At 38.0% G+C, this 19,253-nt stretch overlaps 1 protein-coding gene and 1 long non-coding RNA gene across 8 annotated transcripts in view; one reads left to right on the top strand and one right to left on the bottom strand.

The window, feature by feature from the left end:
- LOC117313586 (uncharacterized) overlaps positions 1-19,253 on the bottom strand; it is a 197,795-nt gene that overhangs the window by 33,494 nt on the left and 145,048 nt on the right. Inside the window, exon 3 of one of the 3 annotated variants that reach the window (XR_012333956.1) lies at positions 7,670-7,764. The exons of 1 other annotated variant lie outside the window; for it this stretch is intronic. This is a non-coding gene — a long non-coding RNA (uncharacterized lncRNA). Of the gene's footprint in view, positions 1-6,267; positions 7,765-19,253 lie in introns of those variants that run through there. One more of the 3 variants, XR_004528113.2, reaches the window with a different exon arrangement.
- Positions 1-19,253, top strand: part of UMAD1 (UBAP1-MVB12-associated (UMA) domain containing 1) — a 271,475-nt gene that overhangs the window by 221,843 nt on the left and 30,379 nt on the right. The gene's annotated exons all lie outside the window — the stretch shown is intronic.

The following is a 19,253-nucleotide window of genomic DNA, read 5'->3' as shown; positions in this document are numbered from 1 at the left end:
GGGGTTCGAGTCATGTGCAATGCATCCTGTTCCTCACATTTAATTATTCACTAGGTTCTGTCAGAGACTCTTGTTTGTCCTCTCCTTTACCTCTGCCAGGACCAGAGATCAGACCCTCATCATCCCTCATCCAGTGTATTAGCCTCCTGACAGATCTTTGACTCCTGATTTTCGCCTTTCTGATCTGTTCTTTACATGGTGTCAGAGCTTTATACTTTAAAAGAAAAAAGAGAAAAGAAAGAAAGAAAGAAAAACTTGTATTCCCATCTTCCCCTCCCCTGCCATATTACTTATAAAAATAATTATAAATTATGTCAGTCCCTAAAATGTATGTTTTGTTGTTAAGCGTGAATCCTCATATCACTCATGCTTAAAGAAGATATTAAGCTGACCCAAATACTAATGATATACATTTATAAGGAAATTTATTTGTACTAAATTAGATACTCTGGGCTGGTGTTAATTAGATGCTTCTGACTAGTGATTTGATGTAAATTCACAACAGTTAGAATTAAGGTAACATTAATTTTACTTGGTTTTAGCCCCTTACCTCATGTCTTTATGTCCAGCATGTCCTCATCTCACAGCTGCTATAGCCAGAACTTTCTAAGTACCCATCCCTTGCAGAAACTTATTCCTCTTACACATTTTTGAAAGTACCGTTTATTAGGGATGCATCACATGATTTTCTGGACTTTTTTTCATTATCTGAAATATTTGATCATAAAACCAAAAGGAACAAAAAAGTTCTACTTGTTGGCTCCATTCTGAATGCTATTTTCCTTTGAATAAAAGAAGTCAAAGTAGTGTCTAAATCACAGACCAGTTTTCACTATTCTTAAATGTGATTACTTACTTTTGCATTGGTTTCAGGCTCATTTTTGCTGATTATGGGAACCAGACTCCCATCGACCCTCCCTGGTAACCAGGGCCAGTGTTCAGAGCCAGGGGCTGGGAACTCCAATTCCCTTTGTGGCTTTTTGACAATTACCTAACTTTCCTGTATTTCCTCATTGACACCGTTGGGATAATTGCTTTTCATACCTCATAGTAGTATTGTGAGATTAATTAATGTTTGTAAAGTGTTTTCAGGATCAAGATGAAAGGTATTAATTTGTAAGCATGTGGTATTATTATAATTATTAGTAGTAATAGGGATGGCTGTTTAATGCAAATTTTCATCTAAGTGTAGTGTCATATTTTCAAAGGACAGTCTCTTCCTTTGTGGCCAGATGTGGATACAATTAACCCTTCACCCTTTATTTTGAAGATACAATTAGCCAATTGTGTGTGCAATTAGACGTGTATGCAGTTTTTGCCAGAAGAACTAATTACAGCCTTGGTAAAAGTCCTTTTGGAAACGCTGGCCCTTTGAATCTTGACTGTCCCTATCTGTGTAATAAGCAATTTGTGCTAAGCATATTTTGGGGCTATGAAGGCTCCTGAATATTGAAGAATTGTTTTTGCCGTTACTGGAGAAAGATTTTACTTTCTTGAAGCCATAGCTTTGTCTTTTGCCATCAAGCCTAAAAAGCCTTTCACATAGTTCGGGTTTCAAAGGTTTTATTGATTTTTCTTAGTCTTGACATTCAGCTGAAAGATTTTCCACAGACTGCATTTTGTGAAACAGGTTTTTCTTTGGTAACTTTTTTTTCCCTTGAAAACTATTTCCTTTCTGTCTTTAATCCAAACAGATCATCTCATATTCCCCTTACTCACCGAAGAGCGAGTCAGGAACAGATTAGCACTGATCCTCTCTTCCCAGATATGGCCTCGTGACATCATTTTTCAGGGGACTTTTAATCAGTATAATGTAAATTCTATTTATAAGGGAGAGTAGAAAGACTACTGAAGAGACCAGGAAGATACTGTTTTATCTGTTTGTCTCCACTGATATCCTGTAATTAAGTGAGAGGGGAATGTTCATGGCTTTTAATGATACATTTAAAAACAGCCTCTTTTGAAATGTCGACTCTTTAACACTTCTTGTCACTGATAATCCTTGAACCTGACTTTGTGTAAGGCAGGATCCTACCACCATGGGAGATTCAGAGATGAGCAAAGCACACTTGCCACCTTCTAGGAGCTTAGAATAAAGTATTGAAGATAAGAAAGGTGCTCAGGTCTGCAGACTGCCATCAGCACTGTACAAACAAAGTTCTGGGGGCGGGGGGCAGGGCTCCGGGGAGGTAGTGATCACACTGATCAGGCCAGGGGCGTCCACAGAAGCTTCTTAGGAGCTGCATTTGGACTAGGGCCTGAAGGATAGGTCAACTTTTGATAGACTAGAGGAAACGTTTTTGTGTAAGCAGAAGTACCAAGCTGCTAAAAAGGGGGCAGGTTCAGGGAGCAGTGATTGGTTCTGCTAGAGCTGTAGTGACCTTGTAAAGGAAATGGCAGGAGATAAGACTGGAGAGACAGCCTGGGGTCACATTGTGGAGGGCCCTGAAAGGTAGGTAGAAAAATGTATACTTAATTCAGCTGTCAACATGAAGCCACTATATGGTTTTGATAGAGTGAAATAACCAGAGCCATACTTTAAAATGAAGCTGGCCCGGGGCTTCCCTGGTGGCGCAGTGGTTGAGAGTCCGCCTGCCGATGCAGGGGACACGGGTTCGTGCCCCGGCCCGGGAGGATCCCACATGCCGCGGAGCGGCTGGGCCCGTGAGCCATGGCCGCTGAGCCTGCGCGTCCGGAGCCTGTGCTCCGCAACAGGAGAGGCCACAACAGTGAGAGGCCCGCGTACCGCAAAAAAAAAAAAAAAAAATGAAGCTGGCCCCAGCATGCCAGGTGAAGTGCAGCCAGGACAGACTAGAGAAGAGGAGATGCATTCAGAGAGGTCGCCAAAATTAAGACCAGAGCCATCTCTGGAGGGTTGGCACTGGGAGTAAAAAAGAGAGTTATTATCTCCAGGAGGTATGAGTTAGTATTTCTTGATCTTGGCAACTGTCCTGACATAGAGTCAAAGCACAGGAAGGAGCTGGGTCAAGATGACTGGGAAGAAAGAGGGAAGTAGCTTTCATTGAAATAGTGATGTCAGGAGCGGGGGCAGATTTAAGAGAACTCACTCTTGGGAATTAGCACATGATGGCATGTTTATACAAATAGACAAAGATAGCAGGACAGAAGAAGATTAATTCTAGATAGCCAGTGTAATGTTTCCAGTAAGCCTAGTGGAAAAGAATTATATTTTATCTCAACAACAACAAAATCAACTTGTATTGCTGAGGCATCCTATTAACATGGCAAATGAGAGAATATAAACAGAAAGCTTGAAGACATTAAACAAGTACATTTCTTGGAGCCTATTAACCTTTATCCTATGAAAAACTAATTGGCAAGCTATACATATATGATAAATGTCCAAAATATAGCTCTGTGTGTATGCCTAAAGAATATATTTAGTCACTGAAAAGCAGCTAGAACATTGGTTTTTCAAGTTTCTATTTGAAACACTTGGAATGAAGAAGCCAGAGCAAAATAGTATTCTCATATCTAATCTTAGGAGAGTCTGTTCTCTATCTCATTCTGTCCAGCACTGGTTTCCAAGGAGGTTCTGTGGATAATATATCATGCTATCAGGTTCAAGAATGTGGAGATCTACCCGAGTATCCCTAACATCCCTAGATAACCTGATACAATTCTGTCATCCATAAATTTCCTATCCTTTTTCCAGCCTTTTAACATTTTCAGGTTTCACCACGTCATTGAACAATAAATCTCATAATTCAGAAAACTATTACCAACTATCTTTTAAAAAGTCTTCTCAACCTTCATTTGTAAAATGAAAAGTCTGTAATGCATATGGTAGATGCTCTATTTATTTTTGGCCACGTTGGGTGTTTGTTGCTGCGCCCAGGCTTTCTCTAGTTGCGGTGAGCAGGGGCTACTCTTCGTTGCGGTGTGCGGGCTTCTCATTGCAGTAGCTTCTCTTGTTGCGGAGCACGGGCTCTAGGCGCACGGGCTTCAGTAGTTGTGGTGCATGGGCTCAGCAGTTGTGGCTCGCAGGCTCTAGAGTACAGGCTCAGTAGTTGTGGTGCACAGGCTTACTTGCTCCGCGGCATGTGGGATCTTCCCGGGCCAGGGATCGAACCCGTGTCCCCTGCATTGGGCGGATTCTTAACCACTGCGCCACCAGGGAAATCCCTATGCACATAATTTTGGTTGCCTTTTTCCTCTAGTAATGAGGCATTGTGGAAAGACTGTGAGCTTTGGGATAATATCTAGTTACTTGTTCTGTAAAATGAAAATAATGAAACTTCATCCTTCCAGTTGTTTAGGCTGACTTTGGAGTTATGCTGACTCCTTTTATTTCTCATACCTACATCTAATCCACTAGCAAATTCTGTTGAGTCTACCTTCAGTTACATCCAGAATCCATCACTTCTTGCCCCCTTCAGTCCCACCTCTGTCCAAGCAACCATTATCTCCTACCTGGATTACTAGAGTAGCTTCTTTTTATGTTTGTTTTTTGTTTTTATGTAATAATACTGGTAATTTTATTAATATAATCATTTCCATCAACATGCTAGCAGTGCATATGACAGAGCTGGACTTCTAGCGCAGAGTGTGAGTTCAGGCTGTGCTATGATTTCATATCCTGTGGTTTTGGCGTATAGTAGCTTCTTAATTCTCTCTTCCATCCTTGGTGCTCTATTCTCAACTATGCAAAGGACATAGTGATTCTTTTCAAACATAAGGCAGATCACTTTCAATTACAAGCCAGAGTCTTCGGCCATAACCTCAAGGCCCCACACCATCTGGTCTCCCAGTAGCCCCTCTCGCATTACCAATTTCCTTGTTCACGCTGCTCCAGCCTCACTGCCTCCCAGCTGTTCTGCCCCTGTCTCAGTGCCTTTGCATTGGCTGTCCTGGCCTGGAACACACTTCCCTCATCTCCTATCAATCAGTGTTTGTTCCATTATCATCTTCTCAGGAAAGCCTTTTCTGACTTACTTTATTTAAAATATAATTCCCCAATTCTCTCCATCCCTCCTTTCTGCTTTATTTTTCTTCATATTACCTATCACCATCTATTACTAGACAATACATTTCACATGATTTTATTATATGTCCCTCCCAGTGCATATATCAATGCCTGGCATAGTGGAGGTGCTCAGGAAATATTTCCTAAATGAATGAAAACAGCCATACTTTTAGGCACTGATTATTATATGCAGTTATACATCAGAACAACACATATTTGCTCAATAAATGTTACCTTCATTCTTTCCCTTTCATTTTTCAAGGCATAGCATATGGAGTTGCACACAGCATTCTGAAATCAAGTTTAACATAGTTTTTATGCAGAAAAGTCATCATTACTTAACATGTGACTATAGAACTGTACTGCACTAGTGTTTTCAGAAAGCATTCTTCCATTTTTCTGTCCACTCATTTAGGCTTATGAGATCTTCCTGCAATGTATTTATCTGTTTGAGATTGTATTACTTAGAAGGTATTAGTTAATACATTTACAAAAATGTTAGACCAGTTGTAGTAACAGTTTGCAGACACTTAGACTTAAATTTTTTTTCCATCTAGAAAATGTCTATTCCAAATTTTTATTTCAATTCCATGAATTATTTTTCTCACACCTTTTGGGGGAGAAAAGCTTGTCAAAAACTTTTTTTCTGATGGAATCCAAGTACTTTAGTAATGATTATTTTCTGATTTAAACAATATATGTATACTTAGAAAATACTGTTTTGGGTACAAAGTTATTTCTATGCATATAAAATACACACATATACATTCAAGGGGGTAAATTATTCAGATATGCTACATTCTTATTTATGTTTTATCTACCTAATCTATCAAAGACTATTAGAAGTATATTAGTGACTACTAGTCACTCTTCATCATTGTAATTCTATCATTTTCTGTCTGTATCTCTATGTTTTTGTTTTGTTTTGTCTATGTTAATCCTCTAATTTGATGTAACAAGATTTGGGACCTTTAAAGTTTATTATGGATTTTGTCTTTCATCAACAACAAAAATATATTTTATATATATAATATATAAAATTGAACGAAAGATTCTTTAAATTCTATAGTGCTTTACAATTTTTAAAAGTTTCACACACATGATATCATATGATCCCATAATAACCCCTTTCCCCCTACCCTATATTTCTTCTACATATTTTAAAAGTGTTTTGCTCTCACTTTTTACATGAAATTTTAATTGTAACCTCTATTTTCTTTTTGTTTGCCATTTAATTTTTAATCTTTCTTGTGATTTCTAGTCATTTACTCATTCACTGATTGATACAACACATATTTATTGAGCTCCCTGACAATACAGGCATGAGCACGACAGCCATGGTCCTTTCTTATGTAGCTTATATTCTAGTGCAGAGAATTGGGCAATAAACAAAATAATTCTAATAGTATTGTAAGTGCTATGAAGAAAATAAAATAGAATTATGTGCTAGCATGACAGGCAGCATGATAAGGTAAAAGTCTTATCTTTTATCCTTTTACTCCTTCTTATCTTTTAGTTAACGGAGGGGAATATTTTTGTCCTTCAATAAAGGGATTTAAAACACATTTATCAAAATAGCTGATAAGTGTGATCTTACATCAGTTTTCTTATTTTAGGTTTTCTGGAGTCTCTTGCTTCCTTTTAGTTTTTGTTCTCTTCATTCCTATGGATAATATCTTTTTGGTTTTTTCTCCAATGATATGGAAGATGTTATTGTTCTGTTTTATGTAAGTGGTTATTTTATAGTCGCTAAAAACATTCTATAGTCTAAATTTTGCCTGTCAAATCCAAGAATTGTATCCTTTCCCCCTTTGTAACATGTAAAATGTAATCTTCCACACTCCTTCTTACTTATAGTCTTTGTCAATATAATCTTAAAAGTTAGATTTTATTGGGCTTCCCTGGTGGCGCAGTGGTTGAGAGTCTGCCTGCCGATGCAGGGGACACAGGTTCGTGCACCGGTCCGGGAAGGTCCCACATGCCGTGAGGCGGCTGAGCCCGTGAGCCATGGCCGCTGAGCCTGCGCGTCTGGAGCCTGTGCTCCGCAACGGGAGAGGCCACAACAGTGAGAGGCCCGTGTACCGCAAAAAAAAAAAAAAAAAGTTAGGTTTTATTAATTATATTAAATAACTGTTCTTAATCTGGTTTTATATCTATAGCAATTACAGTGATTTATCTCCATATTTAACTGCTTTTCATGCTTACTATCAGTCTTTATACAATAATTTTATCTTCCTGAATTTCTTAATTATGATGTTAAACATCTCTAGATTACTTTAAGAATGGCTTGAATATAGGTTTAAGCTCTTGCATATTTAACACTGGTTTTCTGTTGTTTTTACATATGAACAGTAATTTTACTGGCTATAAAATTCTTATGTCACAGTTTTTGTTTTGCTCAAAACTACATATCACTCCACTGTCTTCTGAGTAGGTAACTTGTTTTTTCTGTTTCATTCTTTAGTTTACTTTCCTTTGAAATTTAAAAATTTATCATATATAGCATAGTATGTGGGTCTCAAGACTCATTCTTTTTCAAAGTTAGTAGTAGTTTAGATCTCAGTTCTCTTCCCTCTGTACTCTATTTGTCATTTGTTCTCTTTTAAAATTTTGCCATTACATTTTTCAGTTACTTGATAATACCTTTTAAAGGGTCAAAGAAACCTGAAGTCAAGAACTTACCTTAAATTTTCCTGGGTTGGTAGTGTCCTCAGGCTCAGGCAGAAGCAAACATAAATCCTTTCTAGGGAATCCCTTTTCGTCAAGCCTAAAAGATTCTTATAGATACAATTCCAAGGAATATTAGTTCTTCAGTCAGAAATCATAAAATACAGAAGGAAACAAGGCTGGATGAGTGAGAGTTAACAAAAAATAGAAGAATCAGATCTACAGAGGTCTCAGATATCGGTATCTCTCATACAATACAAAATAATTATGTTTACTGTATTTAAAAAATAAGCAGGCTTGAAAATATAAGAATCAAGAGACTTTTTAAAAAGATCTAGCATATTTGGAAAAGAACACAATGAGACATTAGGAATTAAAAATAGTCATTCAATGCACAGGTTGACATTTAGCATATTAGACACAAATGAAGAGATTTTTATGGGTTAAAAGATCTAAAGGAGTTACTCAAAATGTAACACAGAGATACAGAAATGCAAATTGTAGCATGGAGGATGCTAATATTATATATATTAAAATAATAGCTATTAGTATAATAACTAATATTATAATATAATGAAATGTGGAGGTCTAACATGCATCTTAACTGGAATTCCAGAAGCAGAGGGGTCAAAATGACAGTATTTGAAAAGATAGGAGCTAATAACTCTCCAAAACTGGTGAAAGACATCAATCTTCAGATTTAGGAAGCCCCCCAAAATTCCAAAAAGAATGAATAGAAATCCACATTAGACATATCATAGCGAATGTACACAACACCAAAGACAGCTAAGATATCTTGAAAGATTGCCTCAAAGGAAAGTAGACTTAAAGCTGACTTGTCAATAACAACAGTGGAGCCAGAAGGCAGTGAAATAATATCTTCAAAGTGGTGAGAAAATATAATCGTCAATCTAGAGTTCCATATTCAGCAAAATTTTAAGAATAAGGGTAAATAAAATTATTTTCAGATATATAGAACCTGGAAGAATATACACCAAGAGACCCTCTCTAAAAGAAATTCTAAATGATATACTCAGGCAAAAAGAAAATGATCCCAGATGGAAGACCTGAGCTTCAAAACGATTGATGAACTAAGAAAGTGGTTCATATGAGAATAAATCTAAGCTAAAGTTGATTTATAAAACAAAAATAGTAATGGCTTATAGCAAATAACTTAGGAAGGAAGTAGCTGAAATTAAAGCATTCTAAGGTCCTTGTTTTATGTAGGAAGATGGTAAAATCACTGGCATTTATTCTCTATTAAGTGCATGTTAACATTTCTAGGGTAATCACTAAAAAGCAATAGCATAATTTCTAAATATAGTGGAGATTTTAAAAGGAATAAAGACATTCAGTCAACCCAAAAGAAAGGAAAAGAATAGAAAAAGAAAGAGAAGCACACATAAGATGGCAGAATAATTGCAGATATATCAGTCACTATAATATATGTAAACTAACAGAATCCTCCTGTTAAAAAGTTTATTAGATTGATTGGAAAGATAAACTAGCTTAAAAGAACTCTAAAAACAGTATTGTGATTTATATGAAACCCGTGTAGATTCTAAGGGTAGAGAAAGGTTTCAAGAAAAAAGATGACACAACTACAAATATAGTCAGAATAAACATTAAGGCAAAAGGTATTACCAAAGATAGAGGTCACTAGGTCATGGTAAAAGGTTCATTTCACAAGGAAAATATGACCGTTGTAAAGTTGCATGCCCTTAACAACATAGATTAAAATTATGTAAAGTAAAAATGGGAAAGGAACACAAGCACAAGAATAAAAAGAAAAATCTGTCACTGGAGTTGAAGATTGCAATATACTTCTCTTAGTAATTGTTTTATCAAATAGCCCAGGGATCAGCAAATTTCTTCTTAAAAAGTACCATATAGTAAATATTTTAAGGTTTGCAGGGCACATATTGTCTCTGTCATATATTTCTCTTTGCATTATTCTTAGTTCACTGGGCTGTACAACAATAGGCTGTGGGTCAGATTTGGCTGATGGGCTACAGTGTGCTGACCTTGAAATAGACAGTAACAGTCAAGAAGAGGGTAAATGATTTGAGCAACAGAATTAACAAGGTTGATATTGACCACAAAGATGTATATAATAAACATTCTTCTCAAGGATGCATGGAACATTCATGAATATACTTTTAGAAATAATTTGGCCTTTCTTCATAAATTGAGCATGTGATTCCTTCATGACCTAGCAATTCCACTCCTAGGCATATATCCTAATGCACTAGTGGACATGTAGAAGAATGATCACAGTAGCACTATTCATGATAGTAGGAACAGGAAACAATACAAATATCCATCATCCACAGAGTGAATAAATAAATAGTGCCTATTCATAAATGGAATACTGAAAGGAAGGGAAAATGGATTTAAAAGTTCTTCACGTGGCAATATGGATGAATCTTAACATGGTATTAAGGGTATAAAGCAAGCCACAGAAGAATAAATACAACTATACGAAATTCGAAACATGCCAAGCTATACAGTATATTGCTTAGAGCTATAAATATTTGTGATACAACTATACAGAAAAGCAAATCAAGGCTATACACAAATTCAGACTATCGTTATGTAGAAAACCCTAAAGATGCTACCAAAAACTGTTAGAACTAATAAATGAATTCAGTAGAATTGCTGGATACAAAATCAACCAGACAATGGAATATTGCTCAGCCATAAAAAGCAATGAAACAATGCCATTTGCAGCAACATGGATGGACCTAGGGATTATCATACTAAGTGAAGGAAGACAAAGAAAGACAAATATATTACATTGCTTATATGTGGAATCTAAAAATTGATACAGATGAACTTATTTAGGGGCTTCCCTGGTGGTCCAGTGGTGAAGAATCTGCCTTACAATGCAGGGGATGTGGGTTAGATCCCTGGTCAGGGAACTAAGATCCCACATGCCACGGGGCAACTAAGCCCGTGCACCACAACTACTGATCTCGCGCGCCTCAACTAGAGAGCCTGCGTGCCACAAACTACAGAGCCCACACACTCTGAAACCTGCACGCCACAACTACAGAGGCCACACGCTCTGGAACCCACATGCCACAACTACAGAGTCCATGTGCTCTGGAACCTGTGCACCACAACTAGAGAAGAGAAAACCCACATGCCACAACTAGAGAGAACCCCGCGCACCACAACCAAGAGCCTACGTGCCGCAACGAAAGATCTGGCATGCCTCAATGAAGATCCTGTGTGCCGCAACTAAGACCCGACGCAGCCAAAAATAAATTAAATAAATAAATAAATAATCTTTAAAAAGAATGAACTTATTTATAAAACAGAAATAGACTCACAGACATAGAAAACAAACTTATGGTTACCAAAGGGAAAAGGAGGGGAGGGATAAATTAGGAGTTTGGGATTAAAATAGTGTGTACACTATTATATATAAAATAGATAACCAAGAAGGACCTGTATAGCACATGGAACTATACTCAATGTGTATAATAACCTATAATAGAAAAGAATCTGAAAAAGGATAGATACATATGTATAACTGAATCACTTTGCTGTACACCTGAAACTAACACAACATTGTAAATCAACTATATTTCAATAAAATTAAAACAAAAAATCAGTTGCACTTCTATACACAACAATAAACTATCTGAAAAAAGAAAATTTAAAAATCCCATTTACAGTAGCATCAAACAATAACATACTTAGGAGTAAATTTAACCAAGGAGGTAGAGGATCTGTACACTGAAAACTATAGGACATTGATGAAAGAAAGAAGACACAAATTAATGGAAAGATATCCCCTGTTCATGATTAGAAGACTTAACATTGTTAAGATGTCCATACTACCCAAAGCTATCTATAGGTTCAGTACAATCCCTATCAAAATTCCAATGGAATTTTTCACAGAAATGGAAAAAACAATCTTAAAATTCATTTGGAACCACAAAAGACCTCATATAGCCAAAGCAATCTTGAGAAAGAAGAATAAAGCTGGAAGTACCAAACTTCCTGATTTCAAACTATGTTATGAAGCTATGGTAGTCAAAGTGTGGTACTGGCATTAAAAACTGACACATAGTCCAATGGAACAGAATCAAGAACTCAGAAATAAACCCAGGCTCATATGGTCAAGTAGTATTTGACAGGGAAGCCAAGAAAATGCGATAGGGAAAAGATAGTCTCTTCAATAAATGGTTCTGGGAAAACTGGATATTCACATGCAGAGAATGAAATTGGACCCTTATCTTACACTGCTTACAAAAATTAAGTAAAAATAGATTAAAGACTTAAATGTAAAACCTGAAACCATAGAACTCCTAAAGGAAAACATAAGCAGTAAGCTCCTTGACATTGGTCTTGGCGATGTTTTGAATCTGATGCCAAAAGCAAAAATAAACAAGTGGGACTACACCAGACTAAAAAGCTTTTGCACAGCAAAGGAAGCCATCAACAAAATGAGAAGGTAACCTACAGAGTGGGAGAAAGTATTTGCAAACCATATATCTGATAAGTGGTTAACATCCAAAATATATAAAGAACTCATACAACTCAATAGCACAAAATCAAACAATAGATTAAAAAATGGGCAGAGGACCTGAATAGACATTTTGTCAAAGAAGGCATACAAGTAGCCAACAGGCACGTGGAAGGGTGATCACTAATCATCAGGGAAATGCAGATCAAAACCACAATGAGATATCACCTCATACCTTTATAATAGCTGTCATCAGAAAGACAAGATATAACAAGTGTTGGTGAGGATGTGGAAAGAAGGGAACCCACTGTTGGTAGGAATGTAAATTGGTGCAGCTGTTATGGAAAACAATATGGAGGTTTCTTTAAAAATTAGAACTAGGGCTTCCTTGGTGGCACAGTAGTTAGGAATATGCCTGCCAATGCAGGGGACATGGGTTCGATCCCTGGTCCAGGAAGATCCCACATGCCGCGGAGCAACGAAGCCCGTGTGCCACAACTACTAAACCTGCGCTCTAGAGCCTGCGAGCCACAACTACTGAGCCTGCGTGCCACAACTACTGAAGCCCGTGCGCCTAGAGCCCGTGCTCTGCAACAAGAGGAGCCACGACAATGAGAAGACCGCGCACCGCAACGAAGAGTAGCCCTGACTCGCCGCAACTAAAAAGAAAACCCGCTCTCAGCAATGAAGACCCAGTGCAGCCATAAATAAATAAATAAACATATACATATACATATATATATATATATATATATATATTAGAACTACCACGTGATCCAGCAATCCCACTTCCGGGTATATACCTGAAGGAAGTGAGATCACTATTGAAGACATATTTGCACCCCTATGTTCACTGTAGCATTGTTTACAATAGCCAAGATATGGAAACAACCCAAGTGTCTATTGACGGAGGAATAGATAAAGAAAATATGATTTTTATAAATATAAATACACACACACAGTTGATTCTTGAACACCATGGGGTTTAGGGAAGCTGACCCACTGCACAGTCAAAAATCTGCCTGTAACCTGTAGCTGGCCTTCAGTGTATGTGGGTCCTCAGTATTCATGATTCAACCAACCTTGGATCTTGTAGTACTGCAGTATTTACTATTGAAAAAAATCTGTGTATTAATGGACGCATGCAGTTCAAACCCATGTTGCTCAAGCGTCAACTGTGTGTATGATGGAATATTGGTCATAAAAAAGAAGGCAGTCCTGCCATTTGCAACAACATGGCTGAAACTTGAGGACATTATAGTAAGTGAAATAAGTCAGAAACATACTGTATGATCTCTCATATATGTGGAATCTAAAAAAACTGAACTGAAACAGAGTAGATTGGTGGTTGCCAGGGGGTGGCAGAAGTAGGGAGATGTTGGCCAGAGGTACAGACTTCCAGTTAGAAGACGAATAAGTTTTGGGGCTCTAACCTGTAGTATGGTGACTAAAGTTAACAATATTGTATTGTATACTTGAACGTTACTAAGAGAGTAGATCTTAAATGTTGTCAACACATACACACAGAAACACAGTAACAATGTGAGGTGATTAAGGTGTAAGTGACCTTATTCTAGTAATCATTTCACAATATATATTTATACCAAATCATCACATTGTATACCTTAAACTTATATAATGTTTTATGTCAATTATATTTCAATATAGCTGGAAAAATAGGAACAGCATTTACTTCCTAGTGAGGGAAGGAAGGGAATTGGTGGGGGCGGGCGGGCAAGAGGGATGCAGAGTAAACTTCAGAGTTCCTAGTAATGTTCTGTTCCTTAAACTGAGGGGTAAAATAGACGTGTTTGTTGTATTTTATCCTTTGTGCTTTACACATATTTTTAATATATTATCTCCTCATTGTTTGAGAAATGAAATAAAATACACAGTAGGGATGGAGTAAGGAAGTGTGGAAACAACAAGGATGGAGACTTTTTCGAGGCATTTTACCACACAGAAGAACAGAGCAATAGAACAGTAGGAGGAGAGAGATACGAATAAAAACTTTCTTTAAAAAAAGTAGATGTTATACCATATTGGATACTAATAGGAGTGGTAAAGAGGTAAAAGTCATAATGAGGACAAAGAAGGGGTAATTTCAAGAACAAAGTTCTTAAGAAGTGAGTGATGCAGTGTACAAATGAATGGTTTGGTCTTAGGGACAGTTCATCCCATTTAATGCGGGGTGGGGGAGATTATATGGTGCAGTTGCAAGTAGGTTGGTAGATTTATTGGTGGGAAGGGAGGATGATCTCTAGAGATTTTTGGCCATAAATTTAAAATGAAACTAGTCAGCATGATCCTGTGCTTTCCTCCAACCCACATCCAGCTACTCAAGTGCATGCAGGTTTGCAGTTGGCATAAAATTGGGTTTAACTGGGCTTGAGGTTTTTCTAGATAAAAACTAGGTAGGAACAAACAAGGCAATGGAAGGTGTGTACAATGAAATAATTACAGTGATGAAACAGAATCCATGCTGGATAAAGAAGCAAAAGATACAATGATATCATGGACAATGAAAAAGTGGCTTGGCTATCTTTGTGGGTCACTGAATTGCCAGGTTACAGCTTCTAGAGTGTGTGAAGTAGATTGTTAGGAGGTGGTAGTGAACGTGTGCGATGCATGAAATAGAGTTCTGGAATTAGAATTTTTATTATTAATCTCAAGGTCTAAGATGACCATGGAAGTACACGGCTGCTGTGGTTGAACAAAAAGGATTTTAGAGGTCATGGAACTGAAAGGATGGAGTATTGAATGGGTTGTGTATTCATGGTTTTCAATCCTGGCTGCACGTAATCGGAGGAGCTTTCAAAGACTATCGATCAATGTCCAGGCCCTTCCCCAGACCAGTTAAATCAGGATCTCTATGTGTAGTTTCCGGGGAACTGCTATTTCTTAAGAACTCCCCATGTGATTACAATGTGCATTCAGGGTTGAGAACCACGAGTCTACATGAATGTTGGCATCGCCAAGAAAGATCATAAGAGAAATGGTAGAGAAAAGTGTGGGTAGCTGGGGGAGTACAGGAGGAAGGAAGGATGATTCAGAGGATCAGTCTCCTTGAAAGGCACTTAGCTCAAGTCATTTCTTATAGTGTGTGCACTCAATAAACGGTTTCTACTATTATTTTTGTTGTTATTATTATTATCATTATTATTGACAGTAGCAACAGCAGTAGTATTATCCAGGGAGAAGAGTCCAGATCTTTTATTAAATTCTCAAAGGGTCTTTACAAAAGGTTAAAAATCACTAGTTTTAGATGATCATCAAGAAGGGTTCCTAACAGAGTTTGGGGAAAAAAAACCCTAGGAGCTGGCAGTATTCTTAATTGACCTTCCAGAGTAATACTAAAGCAAGAAGGAGCTCCATCCCATCATTGCCTGACTTGGCAGTCCGCAGGCATCAGAAGCCAGCTGGTCGGGAGTTGGATGCAACTCCCTGCCCTGGGAGCCAAATAATTGCCTAATAGACCTTATTTTCTCTCGTCAGACCTAAAGGCTAAGACAAGCTGATGAGTGTTGCCCCACTAATAGGAACCTAAAAGCCTTAGTTGTGTTTCAGCGTTCCTGTCGCAGAGTTGGGAGTGAGGAGAGGAGACAGACATTAAACATACAACACTAGTATTTTATGTTTTCAAATTGCTTTATGTGCATCTTTTACAGTCTTGCCCCTTCCTCCACAAAGGGAGAGTGTTATCAGTCAGGGTGAGCAGTACTATTTAAAGCTAATGTAGGGACTTCCCTGGCAGTCCAGTGGTTAGGACTTCACCTTTCAGTGCAGGGGGTGAGGGTTCAGTCCCTGGTCAGGGAGCTAAGATCCCACATGCCTCGCAGCCAAAAAACTAAAACATAACACAGAAGCAGTATTGTAACAAATTCAAGAAAGACTTTAAAAAAAATGGTCCACATCAAAAAAATCTTTAAAAATAAATAAATAAAGCTAATGTGTACTTGTAGGTACTTAGTGACTCCTCAAGATGTAGTCTCACTAAAGAATGCAAAGAATACTAGGTACAAACTCACAGTGTAACGTAAATAATCTTATTTTTGTGTTATTGCACACAAAAGCATGTTTTCATGTAGATTCACTGGCTCACCAGGAAAGCTGGCAGGCAAGCACCTTACAAAAGATAATGTCAAAGAAAGAATTGGGAAACATTCCCAACTGGAACATTCCAGGTTAGTTCTATTCTAGTTTGAAGAAGAATAAGATACATCTGTCCCTTTATATCCAACCAGATTTTAGTTTGCTATAAAGAGACATAACCTCCTATGTTTTATTCCCAATCCTCTCTGTCCTCCATGATAGTTCTTATCAGCTTGTGTTACAAGTAAATAAAAGAGCTAATCTAAAAACCTATCACCTGATAGAGGAAGACATACAGTTTTCTCCATGGCCGTCTATAAAGCAAAAGGAGTGATGACAAGACTGGATAATGATCCTTTCCAGTAAAGAATGTCATTCCTGTACAGCGTCTCTGTTGGGTATGTTAGGTAAGCAAAGACAGTAGAATAACCAAAGTTTGTTTTATAAATCAGTCATCTTTTAAGTACTTCAGCTGTGTTTCTGTCCTTATTTCACACCTGAAATTGCCAACTTTTCATTGACTAATTGTGTGACACTGACCTAGCTCCGTGAGCTCCAGTTCTCACTCTGTAAAATGAGGGTAACTCTCTCTCTCTCTGGCTTCTTCACAGGGTTGCTATTAAAAGCAAATGAGGTTATGGATGTGGAATACTTTATAAATTAGAAATTGCTACATGTAATGGGTTTTGTCTTCATTATCATTCAGGTTCTGTACTTCTAGTCTAAAAGATGGACCTTAATTTATTTTGATAGGCATGACCAAGACCTAGACAGGTTTAAAACATGATATGGCATTACCAATATGGGCATAAGAATAGGACGTTTAAAAGTTTTTATTGTGAGCCATCAAAAATTTAGAATGCTTTATTAAGGTCTAAAAAATAGTATTGTTTTCTGATAACCTGTGGGCATTTTTCTGATGGTGCTCAGTAAAATATAGCAAAGCAAATCAAGTTGCCTTTTGACTTTTTGGACTGCTATTATGTGAATATTTTATTGAGAAGAAAGTTCACTATCTGAAGAAAGCTATTATTACCCTAGGGAAAAAAAATACAAAGAGTACATCTCTCATTCAATACATATTCTTCAGAAATCTTGGTCACTGGAAGTCCATTGTTGTGTCTTTTAGCCTCCTTGAGAAATTCTTTTTTTCCCCCATTCAACAAATATTTCCTAAGCACCTGTTCTTTGCCAGGCGTGGTTCTTAGGGTTGGAGATAGAATACAATTATGAACAAGATAGACACGGTCCGTTTCCTCCCAGAGCTCTCAGTCTCTGAGGTATAAAGGCAGTTCCAAAACCCTATTGCAGTCTGTTCCGTGACAGTGAAAGGTGGGGACACCCACATCTGTGCCAAGTGGAGAATCTCACCATTTCTCACATATGACTATGTTTAAGATGGCCCATCCCATACTGCCAGCCCTTCAAACAGCAGTCTGGATGCACACATTTCAAAACCTATTTAGTGAACCTACTTTGCAGCAACTAAATAAAGTCTCCTTGCCACTTTAAGAAAAACACAAGATGCCATATTAAGGCCCCTGCTTTTAAGGTTGAGCACTTGACTGCAAAATTTGTAAAAGGTCAGTTGCTTCAGCATGTAGGTATCCCTGTCAGGGCCCACACTTGTCTATTCTTGGCCCAATCAATTGCTTAGTGGGTGCTTCTAGAACTAAAATGATTGCTTAAAATCTGGCAGATTCTTCTGTGAGGAATGGTAAACCTTATTTTAAAATGAAAGATTCTCAGAACTTAGAGTACTTTTCTACTGATTCCTTCTAGAGCTTTATGTACATCTGTACACCCCTGTTTCATTCAACCAGTCTCTGCAATGGATTGGCAATTAAGAGTCCTATTCTTGTTCTTACACTTAGAGAATAAATGAAAGGAGAGCAAGTAAACTGCCTATAGTTGTGATATTTAATATAACCTAACGTTTTATTGTGCCATATATTTCAGTTGAGTTTAAACCTGTTCACGAACATGGGACTAGTAGGCTGGAGATAACCTTAAGAGCGTATAGAAAGGAAGGAAGATTTATTACAACTTGGTTGCTGTATTTTCTGCAGTAAGGATTTCTTACCACCTCGTGATTCTCAGATAAAATCTTTTCCATCTAGGAAAAAAAGTTCCAGCTTTGGGGCCAGACTGACCTAGGTTACAATCCCACTTCCACAATTTACTGAATTGACATTACTTGAACAGCTAACATGCTCCAGGCTCAGTAATGTAAATTCTGTAATCCCCCCAAACCATTCCTACCTCCAATCTCAAAAATTAGCAGGGTGTCTCTCCCTCCCTCACACATAATATTTTATAAGTTTAACATAGAGCTTTGCTAACAAGAATAAACTGAGATACTAATTCTTGGTTTATGACAAAAGCATCCTTTCCTGCTTGCCCGTGGGAGGGAGTAAACGCTTTCATGTAATGACAAGAATCCTTATCCTAAATTCATAGCCTCCATCCACTTGACTGAATAAAAATGTGTGGCTGGGGACTTCCCTGTTGGCACACTGGGTAAGAATCAGCCTGCCGGTGCAGGGGACATGGGTTCAAGCCCTGGTGCGGGAAGATCCCACATGCCATGGAGCAACTAAGCCCATGCGCCACAACTACTGAGCTTGCGCTCTAGAGCCCGTGCGCCACAACTACTGAAGCCCGCGTGCCTAGAGCCCATGCTCTGCAACAAGAGAAGCCACCGCAATGAGAAGCCCGTGCACCGCAACAAAGAGTAGCCCCCGCTCACCACAACTAGAGAAAAGCCCTCACACAGCAATGAAGACCCAACGCAGCCAAAAATTTAAAAAAAAATTAAATCTTTAAAAATAACCCACGTGGCTGAAGTTGCTTTGGTGACCACTCTGGTTCCTTGTCCTCCTTCCTCTTAACAAGAGGCTGGCGTAGCCTCCCCACACATTCATTATGTGGTCACCTGCAGATACGATTCCTGCAGAATCTTCATGTGAATCTCAAGGTGTGGGAACCGGTTGATGAGAGGGCACAAATTATGCGCCATGCAGATTTTTG

The sequence above is a fragment of the Tursiops truncatus genome, chromosome 9 (assembly GCF_011762595.2).
Source record: "Tursiops truncatus isolate mTurTru1 chromosome 9, mTurTru1.mat.Y, whole genome shotgun sequence".
In the NCBI taxonomy this organism is placed as follows: domain Eukaryota; kingdom Metazoa; phylum Chordata; class Mammalia; order Artiodactyla; family Delphinidae; genus Tursiops; species Tursiops truncatus.
The sequence above is the reverse complement of the archived record's forward strand: the minus strand, read 5'-3'. Positions and strand labels throughout refer to the sequence as shown.